The 21,107-nt window shown below is 42.2% G+C and overlaps 1 protein-coding gene and 1 long non-coding RNA gene across 2 annotated transcripts in view; one reads left to right on the top strand and one right to left on the bottom strand.

Annotated features, from left to right (window-relative positions):
• GDPD2 (glycerophosphodiester phosphodiesterase domain containing 2) overlaps positions 1-21,107 on the bottom strand; it is a 444,005-nt gene that overhangs the window by 311,911 nt on the left and 110,987 nt on the right. The gene's annotated exons all lie outside the window — the stretch shown is intronic.
• Positions 1-21,107, top strand: part of LOC132579745 (uncharacterized) — a 138,957-nt gene that overhangs the window by 83,329 nt on the left and 34,521 nt on the right. Inside the window, exon 2 of the long non-coding RNA XR_009555987.1 lies at positions 18,492-18,613. This is a non-coding gene — a long non-coding RNA (uncharacterized LOC132579745). The remainder of the gene's footprint in view (positions 1-18,491; positions 18,614-21,107) is intronic.

Genomic DNA, 21,107 nt, shown 5'->3' with positions numbered 1-21,107 from the left:
AATTTTCATTTTAATCCTTGGTTTCTTCCCCGCCCACACAAATTCTGAAATCTTCCTCTGCCATCTGTTAAACTGTTTGCTGTCCTTCACAATCAGAATAGTTTGAAATAAATATATTATTCTTGGTAAAATGTTAATTTTAATTGCAGCTATTCTTCCCAACAATGACAAATTAAGTTCATTCCATTTTCTCATGTCTTCACCCATTTTACGCCATAGCTTCTCATAATTATTTTTAAACAAATCAATATTCTTCATTGTTATCTCGACACCCAAATATTTTACCTTCGAGGTAACTTCACAACCCGTTAGCTTTTGTAACTCCTTTTGCTTACTTACTAGCATATTCTTACGTACAATTTTTGATTTTTCTTTATTTATATAAAATCCCGCCAATTCTCCATATTCTTGTATTTTAGCTAACAGCAAGGGTGTTACTTGAGTTGGATTTTCATTTATAAACATTATATCATCTGCAAATGCTCTATATTTATAGAGCATTTTATTTTTAATCCTTCTATTTCTTTGTCTTCTTGAATTTGCATCAGCAAAATTTCAAGTGTCATTATAAACAACAGTGGAGAGAGCGGACATCCTTGTCTTGTACCTTTACTAATTATCATATCTTCTGTAAGGTCTGCATTTATACATAGCCTTGCACGTTGTTCAGTATATATTGCTTTTATCATCCTTATGAATTCTTCTCCCAACTCCATTTTCTCCATTACAGCAAACATAAAGTACCAGTTTAGATTATCAAATGCTTTCGCTGCATCCGCAAAGAATAATGCTACTTCCTTTTCTGGATGTCTTTCGTAATATTCTACAATATTTACAACAGTCCTAATATTGTCTCTTATCTGTCTTTTGGGAAGAAATCCTGCTTGATCTTCTTTTATAAAGTTTATCAAATATTGCTTAAGTCATTCTGCCAGTATTCTTGTATATATTTTATAGTCATTATTCAATAATGAAATTGGTCTATAATTTTTTACATTTGTGACATCTCTATCTTCTTTTGGAATTAAAGAAATCACTGCTTCCTTCCATGTATTTGGTATTTTACCTTTTAATCTTATCAAATTCATCAATTTTTGGAGCTTTGGTATTAATTCCTCTTTAAATGTTTTTAAAAAAATTAGCTGTGCATCCATCTGGCCCAGGAGCTTTTCCAATTTTCATTGCATTGATCGCTGCTTCAATCTCTATTCTTTCAATTGGCGCATTCAAAACCTTTTTCATATTTTCTGTTAAGGGTGCTATTTTAATATTTTGTAAATAGTTCCATCTTTTTTTTCTTTATTTTAACACCCTTAAATAGTTTAGCATAATATTTAAAAAATTCTCTTTTTATTCCTTCTTGATTGACCATCTCTCTTCCTTCCACCACAATCTTACTAATAATTTTAGTTTCTCTTTTTTTTTCAATTGCCAGGCCAGGTACTTTTCAGGTTTATTTGCTCCTTCAAAAGACTTTTGCTGTAATTTTTTCAAATTCCATTCCAATTCTTTATTTAACAAATGTCTCATTTGTGTTTGTAATATTGTAATCTCCCTCATAATTTTCTTTTCCCCTGGCCTTTTCCTTAATTCTCACCAAATTAAAATTCAACTATCAAATTCAAAAGATTAGAGCTTGCTTTTTCCAACAAGCCTAATTTCGCTGTCCTCAGAGCCTTCTAGGCTGAGATATTAATTTTTGAAATTTTTATTTCTTTCAAAATGGTGGTCTTGACTTTCTGCTTCCCTTTAAAAAAATTTTCCTTTAAAAACTTCTAAAGTCCAATATTGACAATAATGTCAAATAGTATTTATCTATTCATCACCATCTCAATTGTTTCCAACAATTATTAATGTACCGAACACTTTAAAATTATTATTTTAATTTTGACCTTCTTGCAATGGTCGCTGATGTTTTTCTATGGTATTATAGTCCTAGAGTAGGCTTTTCATCTAATACTTCCTGCTTTACTTGCCACCAAATCCTGTTTTCGCTGGTAGAGAGATCTCACGATACTTGATGTAATTCCTGTGTTGACTGTGTATGCTGCAAGTCTGTGACGATGGTGCTCTTTTTTCAAAACCGCAAGTAGACCAAACAATAAATTCCTTCTGACTTTTTAGCACTGTCCTTTAAATTTAAAAAGTCCAGTTTTCACCTCTTCTTCCCTTCTTTCAAGCTTTCTAAATTTCCATTTCCCACCTTTTGAATTTATTCTGTTTAACCTTAAATAGTCCCAGAATGAAAGATAGTAATCTGTACCTTTTCTGCAAATTATCCAGATCCACACCGGTTTTGTGAAGCTTTAGATGTTTAGTAATGTCCAAGAAGGCTAGGATTCTGTTGAGCTTATGTCAAATAAATGACTCTGGAAGCTTCTGAAGATGATGCAAATGCAACTCTTCTCCGGAGACTGCTCAAAGGAGCCCCCCCCCCCCGGGACTCCCTTTTAGCCAAGGTAAATCTCCTCAAAGTTTTCTGTGCATATCTTGGACTAATCTCTGTCTGAGAAAAGTAGGCAGTAGGCATTAATTTGCCTTCCACTACCCCGAACAGAAGTTCCAGCCTGCTTCCTTTATGAAAAGCAGCTCAGCTCGGCATTTTCCTGCCCTGGAAGTCGGAAGTGATCTCTGTAGTCTGGAGATCAATTGTAATTCTAGGAGATCTCTAGGTCTTGACTGGAGGTTGGGAGCTCTAGGTAGATGGTTGTCCCTGCTTTGCCTGTTGGCTGGCTGGATCTTAAATAGTGACTGGGTGTGTGGGGAGAGATAATCCTTCTGGTATTCAGATCTCAAGCCATGAAGGGCTTTTTAGCAAACTGATCACCAGTGCAGCTGGCTCAGAACTGGTTAACTATACCATACCGCACCAGTCAACAGGAAGGCTGCTGCTGTTCTGTGCTACCTAAAGTTTCCAAGTTGTCTCCAAGGGCAGCCCTATATATATTTCAGTAGTCAAGCCAGGAGGTTACTAAAACATGCATCAGTGTGGTAGTGCAAGAGCTGCTAGAAAGGAGGGGAATCCTATGCAAACAAAGCACTCCTGGGCATCATCCCAACCAGCTGTTTCAAAAGAGTCCAGGAATAACTTGATCTCCCAAGGTCAGAGTAATCCCCTTCTAGCACAAGCAAATTTATTATATATTGATGACATTCAGCTCCACAGATACAGGTGATCTTGCTCATCAGCATCCTGTTGACATCAAACAGCACTGGTAATTACAGAAGCCCTTGTGGATCATGTAAGGGATCCCAGAGGGAAGATTCATTGTTTCCAATCATGACGCCTTTCAGGCATCTTTCCCCCTCAAAAAAAAAGAAGAAGCATAGAACCATTGGTGAGCTACCCTTCTGATTCTACTTAGATGCTCTAATCATCAAAAGCAGTGGTTTAACTTAGGGACCTACCTCTCCAGTGACACAGGCTGCCGGCTATGCAGATCCATGATACAGTGGGCATAAAGCACATCCATCGCTCCTATATTGTTGATGAATGGGAGCAAACTGAGCCCCCATAAATAAAAGGGTGAAGCAGAGGCCTGTGCCCTCTTCCTTCCCCATTGCTCAAGAGAGTGAGCCTTACAACTCACCATTCTGTTTGCGAGCTACTTATCTAAATGAATAGAATGACTGAGGGCAGCAAAAGACATCAAGAAATCTAAAAAGATCAGCATTCAGATATCCCTCTGGCTCATCTTTAGATGTAACTTCTCCACTTGATGCAGTCTTTGTTCTATAACTGGGTCTGAAAGCAGATTGAAAACTGGTCAAGGAAATCAGTATCATTCAGGAGTGCCTCTTGTTGTTCTTTCACCACTTGCTTGATCACCTTTCCTCAAAGTGAGGTTATGAAATGTCTGTATCCAGTGATGGTTTTCTTAAAAATATAGATAAGCAATGGAGTGAATGCTGCCTCCTATAATACTGGAGGGAGGTTATCCCTCTTCAAGGGAGGCATTGGTGCTTGTGGCTATCAAATCCACTAGATTTTGTGATGATTTTTCCTTCCCAGTCCCAAGTGACTTGTCTATGTTAGCCAGAGTGATCAAGCTAAAAGTGCCTCCTTCATACAGCGCTGTTATAGGAACCACAATGAATGTGGAGCCCAGGTTGGATTGATTATGTGAGTGATTTTGTTGGTGAGTAGAAATGTTACTGAAAGCATTTGATGGCTTTCCTTCCATGGGTTCAGGCCTAGGGGACCTTTTCCTGTGATGGTAATTGCTGATTCAAAGCTGTAGTAAAAGGTTTTTAAATCATTAGTCTGTCTTTCCTTTTCTTCATTTGGAGTGAAGATTTGTCTTTGGCCAAGAAGCGAACATGGCATCAAGCAGTGACAAAAGGGGCTTCCTGCCATGACTCTTTTTGCTTCTTGTTTGCTGCACAAAGAACTGTCTGCATCTGACGTCTGTCATAAGAGGCTGTCATGGGGTGGGCTGTCCTCTGTGCCCTGTTTGCAGCTGCATGCCTGTTTCAGAAGGAGGATTGAGAGGGTAGGAGCAGAGGCCATGCTGGCTCATTGAACTGGTCTCCCTCAATTGCTTTGGAAAGCATAAACAGGGCTTCATAATAAAACCCCAAGAGTCATCTGCAAGCTGTCTGTTGAAGATGAAAAGTTTTGAAAGGAGAGTTTCTAGATGTCCTGGACTGTTCTTTGAGGGTGGTCCCCCCCCCCCCCTTAAGCTGTCTCATTTGAACACTGAACATTCAGTATGTATTCATTCATGTGGCAAATGAAGGTTGGTTTCTACTTTATCTTCTGTACTCTGATATGCATAAAATACAGGAACCTCTTGCCAAGTTTAATACCAAGCACACGTCTCCTTAAGAATGATAGTTCAAGATGCTTTGCAGCCAGAAACTGAAAAGAGCCCCACAAATATAACAAGTAAACAACATAATTGTCAATTTGCTTAGCTTTAATGGCACCCTATTATTGGACACTATTGATCTGTTTCACTTATTATCCTAATTGGCAGCTGCTTTCCAGTCTCACAGGTTGCAGTCTGCATCCCCTTGGAGTCTGCAGGACCTGAACCTGCATACAAAGCTTGTGCCTGACCCCTCAGCGGTGCCTGTCCCAGTTCTGAGATTTGCATGCATTTTTGTAAACATGCCATTCTGGATTTTGGCATGAGTTCTCCCTGCTTGGGATGAGACCAAAGTCATCTTTCCCCCCTGACCATGTTAATTAAATTCTATTTTAAACAATGAGTGTTAAAATTGATGCCTGGTTCTGTACATCAATTGCATTAAAATGCTGTAAATGAAGACAAATCAGGATTGCCAGCAGCATAGTGGACAAAATGAAAAGCTCATAATGATGATGCACAAAAACAAATAGAAATGATCAAGGTCTTTTTTCTTATGTCGCTAACTTGCACCAGAAGTACCCTCTAAGTCTCCTTGCTATTTTTTTAAAAAATTATGGCACTTCTTCAGAAACCTGCTTGAAGTGGCTGTCAGCTAAAAATAATAATAATAAAACCATAGAGACATTAAAAATTAACCAATATAAATAGTCCAGAGCATAAAAACACATTAAACATAGAGGACAGTCCCAGGGACAGAACATCTTATAAAAAATATGTTCGAAGATCAACCTCTTAATTAAGAGCCTGGGTAAAAAAGAAAGGTTCTGGTCTGGCACCTAAGTATAGGGTAGGAAAAAGAAAAGCCTCAAAGTGTGACAGGGGGCACCACTAAAAAAGCCCTGCCTCTGGTTGCCACCTGCTTCACCTCTGCAAGCATGGGCACAGAGGCTTGTGTGGAAGATCCTCCTAACTCTTCCAGGCCAGCCTAATGTCTTTTGGTACCCTAGATCAGCTGCAAGCAAGGTGTCCTCCTGCAGCCCAGGAAATATATCTAACTGCCACCACCCCATAAGCCAGATGGGTGCATAGCCTGGTGAGCTTGTGGCTGTTTGCTTTTTCTCCCTCCCCTCTTAGTGTGGGTGGGGGAAGGCAGCCAGGATGAGCTGCCATGGTTTAGGCAAGCATAGACCCAGGAGGGCAAAGTGCTGTTGGCTTGCAAGCTTCTCTTGGCATTCCTGATGCCCTCTGCCATCACCTGGTTCTGCGTAGTGGGCAGGCTAGGTCTGTAAATGCTGCCTTGGGTGTAAACTCTGGGTGAGCACTGTAGGAAGTTTGGAACATTTGGGGTCGTCCCCCCCGTCCCCTGGTTTTGCTGTTGCTTCTTGGTCAGAAAGTGTAAAAGAAGGAAAGGCTAATCAGTTTCACCAGTCATAAAAGAAGGAAAACTTTCCCATCTTTGCACAGAAACCCATGTTCACACTGCATGACCAATTGGTCTGCTGTAACTGGTGTGTGAAGCAAGACTAGAGCCTGAGTCATTTTAGAACCACGCTTCCAATTTAGGAAGAGAACTGAAGGGGATGACTGGGTCAGGCAGGGCTTTTCCCAGTTGACAACAACCATCCATTTGGAGTAGCATTTCTTTATCAGCTGCTCCCCACTCCCACCCCACTCCATCCTTTATTTTTCTCTAAGGTGGCTGGCATATTTACTGTTACAGCTTTCCTAGGGCTGTGTGACTGGTGGGCTGTGGGCTGTATTTTTATTACTTCCAAATATAACCCTAGAGAGGTGCAAATGCTCTTTTCAAAAACTGGCTTGGTGTGAAGGCCAGGTGGCTATGCATAATTTTATCATTTAAAAAAAGAGAGAAGATGATGAAGTCTTTGACACCAGTGCTACAAATTCAACTTATTGGACTTCCTTGGTGGGGGTGGGGGTGTGATTTTCATGCCTGAGCATCCCTCCTCCCTATCTCCCATCTATCCTTTCAGCCATACAATTCAGCACAAACTGGAGCATCTGTACATCCCCCCCCCCCACTTGCTATCCTTTGGAATATGCTCTAGTGGCAAAAAACCAGACGTGAAAAAAAATCATATCTGCAGAGGGAGCTCAGTTATCTTCTGTGCATCAGCAAATTCCATAAACAGGAATAGCCTGGACCCAGTTCATATCTTGCTTTGCCAAAGAATTCCACAGCTGGGTTTAGCTGAGCTGGTTTTCTCTGTGAACAAATAGATCCCACCCCTCCAAATCTGTAACAGGGCCTGCAGTAATAACAAACTATTCTAACTTATAGGGCTTGATATGTGTTCCGAACTGTATGCATATATAGTAACTGTTGTGTGAATCTATGTGTATGTGCTAGGGTTACCAAACTACAGTTGGGACCTGAAGGTCTCCTGGAATTACAGCTGATCTCCAGGTTACAGAGGTCAGTTGTCCTGGAGGTAGGGTTGCCGGATCTGTGTTGAAAAATACCTGGAGACTTTGGGGGTGGATCTGGGAGAGGGCGGGTTTTGGGGAGCAGAGGGGCCTCCACATGGCACAATGCCATAGAGCAGCCATTCAACACAGCCATGTTATCCAGGGGAGCTGATCTCTGCCAGCTGGAGATCAGTTGTAAAAGTGGGAGATCTCCAGGCCCCACATGGAGGCTGGCAACCCTACAACATAAGCAATGTTTCTGAAGATTCTTCAACCCTAATCCTCAGTTTATATTTTGTGCTGCTGTTGCCAAAGGTGCACTGCTTAAACCAAGGCTCCTTTGCTTTCAGCACATTGGATAGCAGTCAATAAGATGACATCATAATACCACATAAATAATCAGATTTAGCTGTATCATGATATCATAAAATCCCTTCCAAGGTAGATCAGCAGTTCCTTTTGTCCTTTTCCATTTCCTCCTTCCCATACCCATATTAGGAAGGGAACTGAAAACAAATCAGCCAGTATCTTAATGCCCCTGTATAAATCGATGGTGCGGTCTCATTTGGAGTACTGTGTGCAGTTCTGGTCGCTGCACCTCAAAAAGGATATTATAGCATTGGAGAAAGTCCAGAAAAGGGCAACTAGAATGATTAAAGGGCTGGAACACTTTCCCTATGAAGAAAGGGACTCTTTAGCTTGGAGAAACGTCGACTGCGGGGTGACATGATAGAAGTTTACAAGATAATGCATGGGATGGAGAAAGTAGAGAAATAAGTACTTTTCTCCCTTTCTCACAATACAAGAACTCGTGGGCATTCGATGAAATTGCTGAGCAGACAGGTTAAAATGAATAAAAGGAAGTACTTCTTCACCCAAAGGGTGATTAACATGTGGAACTCACTGTCACAGGAGGTGGCGGCGGCCACAAGCATAGCCACCTTCAAGAGGGGTTTAGATAAAAATATGGAGCAGAGGTCCATCAGTGGCTATTAGCCACAGTGTGTGTGTGTGTGTATATATATAAAAAATTTTGCCGCTGTGTGACACAGAGTGTTGGACTGGATGGGCCATTGGCCTGATCTAACATGGCTTCTCTTATGTTCTTATACCTGAAAGAAGCTAGCGCTCCTTAGGGTGATGAACCTTTTGAGGAAAACATTGCCCTCTTTTAAGGCTGGCTTTAATGGCATTGGGAGAAATTGGACCTAGGTCTTTCTGTTTTGCAGTTTCTTGCTCTGTAAAATAATGCCTGGCAATCCAGTCCTAAATCACAGACACTTTAAAACAAAGTGTGGGTGACAACAATCCTTGGCCCACATAGTGCGGAGCAGTTCTTGCGTCTTTTAGTGGGATTATTCTGGAATCAGAACATTGTGTTTGAATTGCAAGCAAGAATGAAATATGACTGCTTTTTGTACCAAAATATTCTGCAGGTTTAGCTATGAGGCTCAATAAATCTATCAGTTAATCTTTTGCTATATGAGATTCTTCTCCTGATGCTGTTTCTCTCCCATAAATCTTACAAGTTTGTCTGCATTAATCTACAAGTTGACTGTCTTCACATAAACATCCAGGCGCCGTTTCTGATACTTGCCACCAATTACTGTCCAAATGCCTCTAGCATTGGGGGAGGGGGGGGGAGAGAGCAAACATGAGCCATGAGTTTTTCCTTAGAAGTCGAAGGGTTTCTGAATGAACTGTGATTAAAAACCCCTCCTCTCGTTCTCCTTCTTCATCCCCCCCATTTTGCCTAGGATCAAGTTTTCTCCACATTTTTATTTCCCTTTGTTGCTGCTTTATGATACCCCAGCCAGGATTGCCAGGTCTGTGTTGGAAAATATCTGGAGGCTTTGGGGGTGGATCTGGGAGATGGCGGGGTTTGGGGAGGGGAGGGACCTCCACATGGTACAATGCCATATAGTTCAGCCTTCAAAACAGCCATTTTCTCCAGGAGAGATTACCTCTGCCAGCTGGAGATCAGTTGTAAAAGCGGGAAATCTCCAGGTCCCACCTGGAGGCTGGCAACCCTAACCCCAACCAATTCAATGTATTTACCCCAAATAAATTTTTGTGTGAATAGTTGTACTCCACTTTTCTTCCAGAAATCTAGGACACATGTGATGCTGGAGTTCTGTGACTGGTATTCATTATACCCTTAAAATGCAGGGATGGTAAAGGGCTGCAATACTGGGGGAAGGAGGAGGTAATTGTTCTTCTCCACTCCATTTTTGCAGAGCAGAATCTCCCCTGAGATACTTTTGGTCCCAATAAGGGGAAAAAATAGCTTTGCCAACTCTGGATTGGAAGTTCCTGGAGATCTGGAGGTGGAGACTGGGGAGGGACCTCAGTGAGGTATATTGTCCTAGAGTTCACCCTCCAAAAAAGCAGCCATTTTCTCCGGGGGAACTATTCTCTGTAGCCTGGAGATCTTCAGGCCCCACTTGGAAGTTGGGAACCTTAGGTAGTTTCTGTGCCCTGTCAAACAGCTTTGCTACTGATAATGCAGTCTCCTAAACTGCCCACCTAGGAGCTGTTATTTAAAGCTCTTGTTTCTAATGCACCTCTTTAAAAATAAGAAGTTCTGAGCAAATTCTCTTTTGTATACTTTCTCCCACAATATTGCTCCCACTCTTGTAATTATCTCCACTTAAATATCTCTGCCTGGTTTCCAGTTAATTAATTAAACCTTTTGTTAAAGGTTTCAGAGATCCATTTATTGCAAAAAATATCAATCTATACCCTCTGGCTAAGGGCGGTCTGAGGTCTCTCCCTTTCCGCTTTATGTTTGGAGGTTGATTTCTGTGCAAGATTGTTGTCGTGTTCAAATTAATTAAAATGCACAAGGTGCGTGGTCCTGCCTCAGTTTAAAGGAACATGTAAACATGATGGAAAATGGCTTTTGTAAGTCAGCTGCATTGAAAAATTTGGAAATCATATATTGAGTTTGGTAAGAGATTTGCCATAGGTCAACAAGTGTGTGTGTCTGTTGGGGTGCAGGGAGATCTGCCTTTTTAATAAACTGCCAGTTTTAGGAAAACTCCTTATTTTACTTCTTCATCCATTTCAGTTTCAATTGTTTCATTACTGCATTTTTACCAGTTACTTTATGGTCACTCACTGAATCAGCACTTTCTATAGATACTGCTTTCAGTCTTAGCTAATTCCCAATGGAGCTGGGTTGCCAACTTCCAGGCAAGGCTGGAGTTATGCCAGGATTACAGCTGCTCTCCAGACTACAGGGATCATCTCTTGGAGGAAATGGCACTCCATCCTCCACAGGCTCCAGTGCCAAATCTCCAGGAATATCACAATCTGGAGTTGGCAAACCTAAATGAGCTAGGCCCCAAATGAAGTGGGAGGGGTAGAAATGTTGGTATGTACAGAGTTTCAGGGTCCCCCCCCCCCCGATCTTGGGTTAATATTGTATTGTTAATCACACAGCTTGAACTGCTATCATATTTCATTGGAAATTTGGGGACGGAGCCTGGGAAGGAAGCTAGGGTTGCCAGGTCTGACTCAGGAAATGTCTGGGAACTTTGGGGGTGGAGCCAGGAGCAAGGTTGTGACAAATACAACTGAACTCTGAAGGGAGTTCTGGCCATCACATTTAAAGGGACTGGGCTCCTAACAAATGACTTCTCTTCATTAGAAATAATGGGGGATGGGGCACCTTCTTTTGAGCTCATAGAATTGGACTTCCCAGTCCAATCTTTTTGAAACCTGTGGGGGGGGGAGGGGTTGAGAAGAGGCACCAGATGCTATGCTGAAAAGTTGGTGCCTCTACATCAAGAAACAGCCCCTGTAGCTCCAGAGAACTTGTCTCCATAGGGTATAATGGAGTGCCCATTGAATATTTCTTTCCCATCCTCCACCCCTGCTTTCTGAAAACTATGAAGCAGGGGTAGGGCCTCCAAAGCAAGGGATCTGCTGCCACCAACAGGGGATTGGCAACCCTAAACGAAGCTCAGCAGGATCATGATACCATAGAGTTTGCCCTCTGAAGCTTCCACTTCCCCCAGGGGTATTTATTGATCTCTGTAATGTGGAGATAATTTGTAACCTGGATGTTGGTAATTCTACTTTACACACAAATGTTTGTTGAGACTTAATTACATGAGTTTCCTAGGTAGGCAGCTCATTTGGAGAAGTTTGGAGCTCTGCTATGTTTGGTGATAGACTCACTGAGTATATAGTGGCCAAAGCCTCATGGACTGAGGTCACCTTTGATCCTCTGAACCTCACATAGGGCCTCTATATAACCCTCTCTCCCACATACTGTAATCTTCTGGAAACACTCTTGAGGGTGTCCTCGCTCAAAAATTCATCCAGCAGGAGAGGGTTTCACACACTGATAGTATCTGGAAACATTTTTTCCCTTGGATTAAATTGGAGGCAAACAACTTGTTTATATAGATGCTGCTCTATTTTCTTGATAAGCTCCCAGAATAGTGAGCAAACAGCCTCCTGACAATTCTGAGAGTGCCCAGTTAATATTTCGTCCCAGCATCCCACTTCCTACAAAAGAAAAATTCAGTGGTGGAACTGTGCTTTTGTAGTAGGAAAGGCTGGGTTTCTTTTTGCTACTGTATACTATCATTGTGAATAGTTTCAGTCTGCCTATTTCCATTTGCTACCAATTGAGATTTATTTGATTCTTTTATATATGTTTTACAGATTTTTAAAAAAATGCAATTTATATGGTATTTATATGCATAGCATATGTCATTTGTACATCTTTTTCTGTTTATAGTGCTGGTTTATTCATGCACAAATAGAGGGAAGAAATATGTATGAAAAAAATGTTCTGCAAGGAAATAGAAAGTGGCAAAGAACAAAGAATAATGACTGTCTGTGACTCTGTGTTGACTTGGTGACTCTCTGATCTGAGTTCCTCTTGCCATCTATGCCTCGCCACCCAAACCAGCCCCTGCCATAGTATAGGGTAGGAACTAAAGTGCTGAGCAGCAGATGCAACCCAGACTGCTTGCGGCGAGCTACATACCCTTATAATCCAGTCATAAAGCCTCAGTGTGTACCAGTGGCTGCAGTGGTGGTGTGTGTTGCAGGTGGCACATGAAGGTTACCATGTGAAGGGCCGAGGGCCTTTAGAGGGAGCCTTCAGAGTTGGGACTGAGGGATAGACTTCAAATAGGTGATATGATTAAGGTGCAAGATACGGTGGGGGTAAGAGTAAACTGAGGTGTTTGTTTTCTAATTGTGTAAATATGAACACAGGATTTCCTAAGAGGAAGTGCAGAGCTAAAGAAAGAAAGATAGAATGTTTGATGTAAATAGCAACAAGGAATTATTATACTATGAATTCTCGGTATTTGAACATAAAAGAAGTTTGAATTTGGATAATACAAAAATTTAATTTTAATGTTTAATTTTAATTTGCAACTTATACCCCACCCTGTCCCTCCAGGCAGGCTCAGAGCAGCTTACAACATTAAAACATTGCAATAACAATAAATAAAACATATCCAATTAAACACAACGGATTTAAAATCTCATAAACATAATACATAAAATAGAGGATCATAACTCCAACAGTAATACAGCCAGAAGCCACAGTTTGGCAGTTGGTACGACTTCAGCTGGTTAACACCACTTAGCGCAGCTTCAGGTCATTGATACCACTCAGATCCTGACCAACTCAAGCACAAGGATTGTAAAGTGCTGGGGGAAGAGGACGCCCAGTAAATTAAAAGCCTGAAAGAAGAGCTCCGTCTTACAGGCCCTGCGGAACTTAGGTAAGTCCTGCAGGGCCCGGATCTCCAACGGGAGCTCATTCTACCCGGTAGGGGGCCAGATTGAAAAGGCCCTGGCCCTCGTTGATGCCAACCAGGTGTCCTTAGGGCCAGGGATCACAAGAAGATGTTGTGTAGATAATCTCAAAGTCTGGGGGGGCTCATTTAGGGAGAGGCGGTCCCAAAGTTATGCACACCCCAGGCCGTATAGGGCCTTAAAGGTAAGGACCAACACCTTGAAATGGATCCAGTACTCAATAGGGTGATTATCTCAATCAGATAGGGAGATTATCTCTCTCAATTAGAGAAAAGTCTGACCAATTTAGAGGAGGTAAAATCAATACCAGTTTAGCACACAAGAGTTTGATATACAAGGAATTCAGAATACAACTAATGATATAATAAAACAAAAACAGGAAATGTTAAAAATTAAAGAAATACAAGTGAAAAATAAAGAACAGTTAGAAACCTTTGTGGATAAAATAGAAATCTTAGAATATAAGAGTAGGAGCCATAATTTGAATATGAGAGGATTAAAAGAAGTTGTCAAAGGGAAAAAATTGGTAACCATTCTTGAAGAAATATGTGCTTCTATTCTAGGTTCAGATTTTAATGAAAGCAATTGTAGCTGAGTCTATCGTTGTACTTTTTTATTTGCCAGATTAAATATTTTACCCTCCATAGTTCTAGAAGGAAGATTTTTAATAGGCCTTATTCTGACAGAATCTGCCCCTGTGGCCTTAATAAAGTTGATGTTTCATGTTCTGCTTGAATACTTTTTTTTGAGAATATTAGGAATTGCTATATTGAGCCACTTAAGGATAAGGCACTACCCTCTACTTTGGAATCTGTGTTTTATTCACTTAGACACAATGGTCCTAAGATTATTTTGGTGGTAGCAAAATTTGTTTCAGTCCTTTTAGAAAAAGAAGAAGAAGAATTGCAGATTTATACCCCACCCTTCTTTCTGAATTAGAGACTCAGAGCGGCTTACAATCTCCTTTATCTTCCTCCCTCACACCCTGTGAGGTGGTTGGGGCTGAGAGGGCTCTCACAGCAGCTGCGCTTTCAAGGACAACCTCTGTGATAGCTATGGCTAACCCAAGGCCATTCCAGCAGGTGCAAGTGGAGGAGTGGGGAATCAAACCCGTTTCTCCCAGAAGAGAGTCCACGCACTTAACCACTACACCAAACTGGCTCTTTATCCCTTCTGTCTGAAAAACGAAGAAGACATTTCCCCCACTGCTGCTCAAGATTCATAAATCAACGAGCTTCTAAGGGAACAAAAGGAAAGGATTGTAGCTGAGCAAACTTAGGTCCTAGGAAATTATCTCCATAATATTTTACTCAAGATCTAATGGCTTCATATCCAATATGTGACACACTCTCTCTCTCTCTCTCTCTCTCTCTCTCTCTCTCTCTCTCTCTCTATATATATATATATATATATATATATATATATATAGGCACAACCTACAGTAATGATTAAAGAACAGAGTGTTCAGTGGAATTATCAATCATTAGTCAGGGGGTAGGGGATCCCCTTGTTTGGAGGCCCTCCCCCCACTTCAGGGTTATCAGAAAGCGGGGGGGGGATGTCTGCTGGGCACTCATTTATATCCTATGGAGAATTGATCCATGGGTATTGAGGGGGCTGTTTTTTGAATTAGTGGCACCAAATTCCGCTTGCGGAAAGGGCGGGATATAAGTCGAACGTAATAAATAAATAAATAAAATTTTCAGTATGGCATCTGGTGCCTCTACTCAAAAAATCCTCCAAGTGTCAAAAAGATTGGATTCTATGAGCCCCAAAATAAGGTGCTCCCATCCTTTATTATTTCCAAATGCAGGGAAGACATTGAAAAGGCATGCAGTCACTTTAAAAGTGATGGCCAGAACTTCCTTTGGAGTTCAGTTGTGCTTGCTTCTGGCTCCACCCCCCTCAAATCCCCAGATATTTCTTGAGTCAGATGTGGCAACCCTAGTTTTGGGTTGATTTATATCTCTCTCTCTTGTAAAAAAAAAAAAAAGGCAAGCATTTAAGTTTATAATATCTAACTTCAACATTTTTAAGTGGGCATTTCATTCAAACTGCATGTCCAATATAAGGGGAAATGGGTGTGTAAAAACAAAACAAAAAATGAGTCTGAAGACCTACTAGACTGGATATCTCAGGTGGCAATGAGTCTGAAGACCTACTATAACCTCTCAGGATATCTCAGGTGGCAAGAGGAACTCAGATCCAAGAGTTACCAGGGTAGCATAGAAGGTAGCAGCATTCAGTCAGCACAAATAGTAGCAATATTAAAAGGCTAGCAATCCATATTTAAAGTGCAATGTGCAAAGTTCCCTATATGGCCATAAGGCCTCTGGCACATACAGAGATTTTATGACCATTTCCCCCTTACCATTCCACCACAAGACTTTTTGCATTGTTGCCATTGTGTTTTTAGATAAGCAGCTGCTATAGCACCATTGTGCTGTAGTGATCAGTTGCCACTCTTATATCTTAATAGGTTCATTACAGCACATGCGTGAAGAAAATAACAAAATGTGATGAGTTGCCTTGATGACTGAACCCCTGGGAGTCAGTGTGGAGTCACAGGATGAGAAAAGTCAGGTGAAGGGAGGGGAAAAAATGCAGAAAACTCACAGGTGTAGAAACTTTATTGCCAATATCTATGCCACCAAGAAAAGCAAAAAGTCCTCCACTATAGGTTCATATCTCCTGCCAACCTCGTGGAGATTGCTAAAGAGTTGCTCAGTTCTTCCTCTCCTTGCCATTTTATGCATAAACTGGTGTGAGTTTCTTAACATATTTTAATACATTTTAAAAATCATTTGTGCTCTTTTCCACAGTAACCTTCATGTGCTCTGTGACTGTTTACATCCCCAGGGGATATTTGGTCAAGTCTGAGCAAAACTGCTTTAACAAGCATTGAGAGAGAAAGTTGCTACCACTGGAACCAATGCTCTTCTTCCCTTACTTAAGCCCATTAGGTTTTGCACTTTGCCAGCAGAACTGTAGATCTCCCCCTCAAAAAGTTGCTTTGGAACAGGGACAGTTCTGCTTGTATTGTACAATGCCCTCCTCTTGTTTTCTGTGTGGTTAAAAAGAGTTTGCAAAGCTTTGTATTGTTTCCCAAATCTGTTACCTCTGGGATAAAATAATGGGATAAAAATAGGTGTTGGTGAAACTTTTGCTAAACTGCATTCTAGTATCCTAAAAATGATTATTGGTTTCCTCCCCTCCCCTAAACAGCTACTTCATCAGATTCATGGAATGGATCATCATTATTACTCTGGCATTTTATGTATAAAGAATGAAAGTGTATGTGTGTGAACAGGTGTTAACTATCTTGGCAAATCCAGGACTCCCTAGATGACATTTCAGAGAGTTCTGAGAGAGAGCAGAGAAGCTCTGAGAGAGAGCAGAGAATAAGTGATACAAGGGTGAGGTTTGTCTAAAGCAGCTGGGGAAGTTGCTGAGAATTTCTGAGTTTGTGTGACTGCTGAAAATTCTGAGTGTGTTGCTGGGGAACTGTTTGGTTTGAATGGGCTGAAGGTGAAGGGGATTGTTGCTGATCGATTAGGAGTGTCTGCGTTCCCCACTCACTTTGCATTATTAAGCTAAGCCTTGCCAGAGAGCTAAAGGGCTCTTGACCTGTGGCTCTTAGCCTGGGGGTTGTGTAAGGACCAGGAACCCAGATCCCTATTTTCCTTGTGTTCCCAATAAGGTAAGTTGACCCTCCAGAAGGGGAGCCACATAAACAAACAGGATTTAAAGGGGACTGTATATATTTTTAAAAAGCTATCATGAAGGTAGAATGCCAGCAGGGGAGTGGGGGCTTTCCAGTGTTGTGCACTGAGTGTCACATGTATGACTATCTGCCCACAGGACAGAAGTCTTGGGTGTGTTCTCGATGCAAGGAGCTCCTGGTCCTCAGGGAACGAGTTCGTACCCTTGAAGCCGAGGTGACTGACCTGGAGAAGCAGAGATAGTCAGTTAGGCACTTGGGGAAGACTCTCGGAGACATATTAGATGAGCCCTGCTCTGAACGTGGCAGCCCTGTTGCTGCCAGGGAGCATGAGGGTCGGGAGGGAACACGGCACCATGTTCCTCTCCAGTGGGATAGAAATTTTGTTTCAATTCTGCTTGGCAATTCATTACAGTTTTCAGTTTCTGATCTGTTATGGTGAGGTCCCACCATCAATGGTGCAGACTGTTGGCCAATCTCAGTAAGCTTGCCAACCTCCAAGTGAGGCCTGGAGTTCTCCCAGAATTACAAATGCTCTCCAGTCTATCAAGTTCTATAGAGTTCCCCTGGGGAAAATGGCAGCTTCAGAAGGCAAACTTTATGATATACCACAAATTCTAGATGAAATTCCTGCCCAAATTCCCCTTCCACAGGCTCCACCCCAAAATCTCCAGGAATCTGCCCAGCTGGAATTGGCTAGTTTACATTTCACAGAGCATGCTTCTGAGGTTTGCTGGATCATCCTAGAAACTTTACCCCCCCCCTTCCCTCTACTCCAAAAGTTCTGCGCGAAGACCGCTCATGTGGCATTTGTGCCAATCTCCCATAACGGACATTTTAATCGGGTGAAGGTTCTGGTTGCGGGTGGTTTTGAACTATAGGGCTCAATTGGATCAAAGGTAGTAATTGGATTCCTCAAAGGCAAATCTTCAGGAAAATGCAAAACATGTCGATATTGAGCCCTTGTGAAATGATCAAAGCAAAGCTGCCTCCTGCTCCAGATAGGATTATGAAACAGGCGCACAAATCTTTTTCTTCCCTCTGCAGTCCTAAAGTGTTGAGTCAGGCTTGGGAGGAAAGTTCTGTTGCTGTAGCTGCTTGTGCCTCTGGGCCTGTTTCCATCCCAGCCTGTACCTCCCAAGGTCTTATGGGACTACATGCCATCTAGGCTAATGACCCTTCTTCCCCACTTTCCACTCATTCTTTCCTGCTCCTGCTGCAGCAACTCCTGTTTCTTTTTATCATTACTTGCTGTTATGTTTCAACTGCCCTGCAAGCACTTGGCCCTGTGGCTACTTGGACTCCTCAGAAACCACATCTGGGTCCAAATGCCCATTAGCTCATGGGACAGGCTGGCCTGATCTTGTTTCTACCAGAAAATGCATGTATGATTCAGAGCTCAATAACTGAGTGTCAATACCTTTTCTGGATTTAAATGGGGTTAGTTTAAAAAAAAGGGGAATGATCAGTGGCCCGCTGAAGCTGTTGATGGGGATGAGCTGTTACTTTGTCATGGGTTTTATATGCCTTTTGTCTCTAGCTGATGAAGAGACAATTTTTAAAAGTCGCTCTGATGGGGAAAATAACACATGAGCAGTCATCCGGCCAGAGAATGAATTGGGAGCATGGAGGCAAAAGTCTCCCCCATGAATACACTCCGCTGCCTCCAGAAAAATATAGGAAGCCACAAAGAAGTTTCCAAATGTTCTGAGATCTTATCCTCTTTCTTCTTCCAGGTGGAACCTTTGTCCCATCCTGGCATCAGACAATAATACCAGAACTTGTCTTTCTGACGGAAACATTTGTGCATAAGGAACTGGGATGTGGGTGGCCTTTGGAGGATCTGTACCACAGCAAGGTAAGCTACAAGCCCAGAGGAGTGAAGCAGCTGCAGCTGGGATCCAGACAGGGGTCATTTCCCACATTTGCCCAGTATCATGAGAGCTGTTCTCTGTGGTACACAACCCAGAACACTGTGTGGTCCTTTTCAAATTGCCTTTGTATTCCGTTTTAGTAATTCATTGCTAATAGTTTCCTCCCCCCCGCCCCATCATTGCAGACAAACCTGTTTTAGTAACTGGCTGCTAGCAGAATTTATTTACCTGTTTATAGAAACCCACTTGTGTTGAGTTAGCAAAGTATGGTTGAGCTGCCTTTGAAGGAAACTGATATTTTCTATTTTCAGACCCTTCATTGTGCTTCTGAGTCACTGTGGTGTGCTGTTGAAAATGTCCACAGCATTTGCTACAATGCTGCTTCCCCCCCGTCCCCAATCCCTTTTTGCTGCATGATCTTCCTTGGTCTGTTTTTAAAAATATGTTCTGAGGTGAGTGTATAGCACTAAACTGCTTTAGCACTTCAGTGCTATAGCTGCACCACTGAAATGCATTGACTCCACTGAGTCAGTACATCTTGATGGTGCTGCTATAGTACTGAAGTATTAATTAGTTTAGCACTATAGCACTCACCTTAGAACATTTTTTTAAAAAGTCAGAGGAAGGGTTGCAAAAGGGTGGTGGGGGGGGGAGAAGTGTCACTGTTTGAAATGACTATAACATTTCAGAGACAGCTCATTAACAGAAGGAAATTCACTGTATGAAACCCCCATCCCTGTATTGCTTTACTCAGAATTGGGCCAGCAACGGATAACATCTAGTTTAGAATGGTTATATGAAAAGAGTGTGTGTGTGAGAAAATGGGAGCATGGGTTGTTCTAGGCCCCACCCACCATTCCCAGAAGAGATGGTGGGAAGTATAGGGTCCCCCATTGGAAAGGCAGGCGGGCATGCCACTAGCCCCACCCCCAGACAGCTCCAGCCCTGTGCTGCTCTCTCAGATGGGCTTCTGGGTGCTGGCAGTGAGTAGTGGTGGTGGGTAGAGACTGCTGTGTCTTGAGTAGAACTAGGAGGAGGAAAGGAATGTAGGTTAGTGGGCAGATGGTGGCTTCTCTTTGGAAGGCACATGGGAAAGGCACACAGGAAAGAGGGAGCTCTTCTTGCCCCTTTGGTGCCCCTCAAAATCTGGCAGAGTTTTACATAGCGTTTGTGTTGGGTTTGTCACAGAGGTGCAAAGGCTGTCTCTTCTTGCAACTGCCTGCATGTTCTGGGCCCCTGCTTCAACCCCAGTCTGCACCTCCAGCGTAGTCATCAAATATCAGGCTAGGATCTAAATAAACCCAGGTCTGAATCCCCCCTCTGCTATGTAAGCTTGCTGGGTGATTTTGGGCCAGTCATGCACGCTCAGCCAAACCTACCTTAGAAGATTGTTGTGAAGATAAAATGGATGAATGGAGAATGCATACGCTGCTTTGGGTTTCCTTGGGGAGAAAGGCAGAGTGTAAATGAAATAAGTAAATAAATAATAGCAATATCCATGAATGCCTATAAAGTTGCTTCCGAAACTGTCAGGATAGATCGTTATACTGAGAAACCAACCTCTGCTTTTGACAACAGAATGGAATGAATGTGTTTTGGATGGTTAACCATCCATAAAGCACATCCAATCTCTGCTTTGCAATGTGAATTTTGGGATTTGGTGCACTCGTTTTGCCTGAGTGTTTCATGCCAGAGTTGCAGCTGCCTCCAATAAGAAGCACCAAACCCATCATACTTATTTTGTTCCCAAACTGTTTTGGAAGGTGACTAAAGCTGACTGGGAGCAGTGTAAGAGGACTGGGAGCACTAGCCCAGATATAAGTTTTAATGGCGGAGTCAAGGCTGTCTATATCTGGTTGTTGCTTGGGGACTGAATTGCCAAAAATGTTGGCATCAAAAGATCAAATTGTAAATTGAAGGGTAGGCAAATCCAGAAGCCTGGATTTTCCAACCATGCAACCAGTGCAAACATAAAAGTGGCGAGGTTCCTAGTTTTAGCAGTATGGTTATGGGGAGCAGGAGGAATGTTAAGAACTTGAGAAGAGCCCTGGTGGATCAGACCAATGATCTATCTAGTCCAGCTTTCTGTTGTACACAATGGCCGACCAGTTGTTCTGGAGAATATACAGGGTATAGAGGCCAAGGCTTTCTCCTGATGTTCCCTCCTAAGCACTGATGTTCAGAGGTTTCCTGCCCCTGAATAGGGAGGTTCCCTTTAGTCACCTTGGCTAGTAGCCATTGATCTCTTCCATAAATCTTAATCTCTGTTTGAAGCCATTTGTTGTCACTACATCCACTGGCAGTGATAACTTCAGTTTAATTACTGCTTGGGTCAAGAAGTACTTCCTTTTGCCCATCCTGAATTTGTTGTCCATGTACTTCATTGGTGCTCCTGAATTCAAGTATTATGGGAAAGAGGGAAAACTTTCCTCTGTCCACTATCACAGTGTTAGGACAGGGCTTTTTTTGAGCAGGAAC

This window comes from Heteronotia binoei, chromosome 11 (genome assembly GCF_032191835.1).
Source record: "Heteronotia binoei isolate CCM8104 ecotype False Entrance Well chromosome 11, APGP_CSIRO_Hbin_v1, whole genome shotgun sequence".
NCBI lineage: Eukaryota > Metazoa > Chordata > Lepidosauria > Squamata > Gekkonidae > Heteronotia > Heteronotia binoei.
Note: the sequence above shows the minus strand (reverse complement) of the source record. Positions and strands in the feature narration are given on the sequence as shown.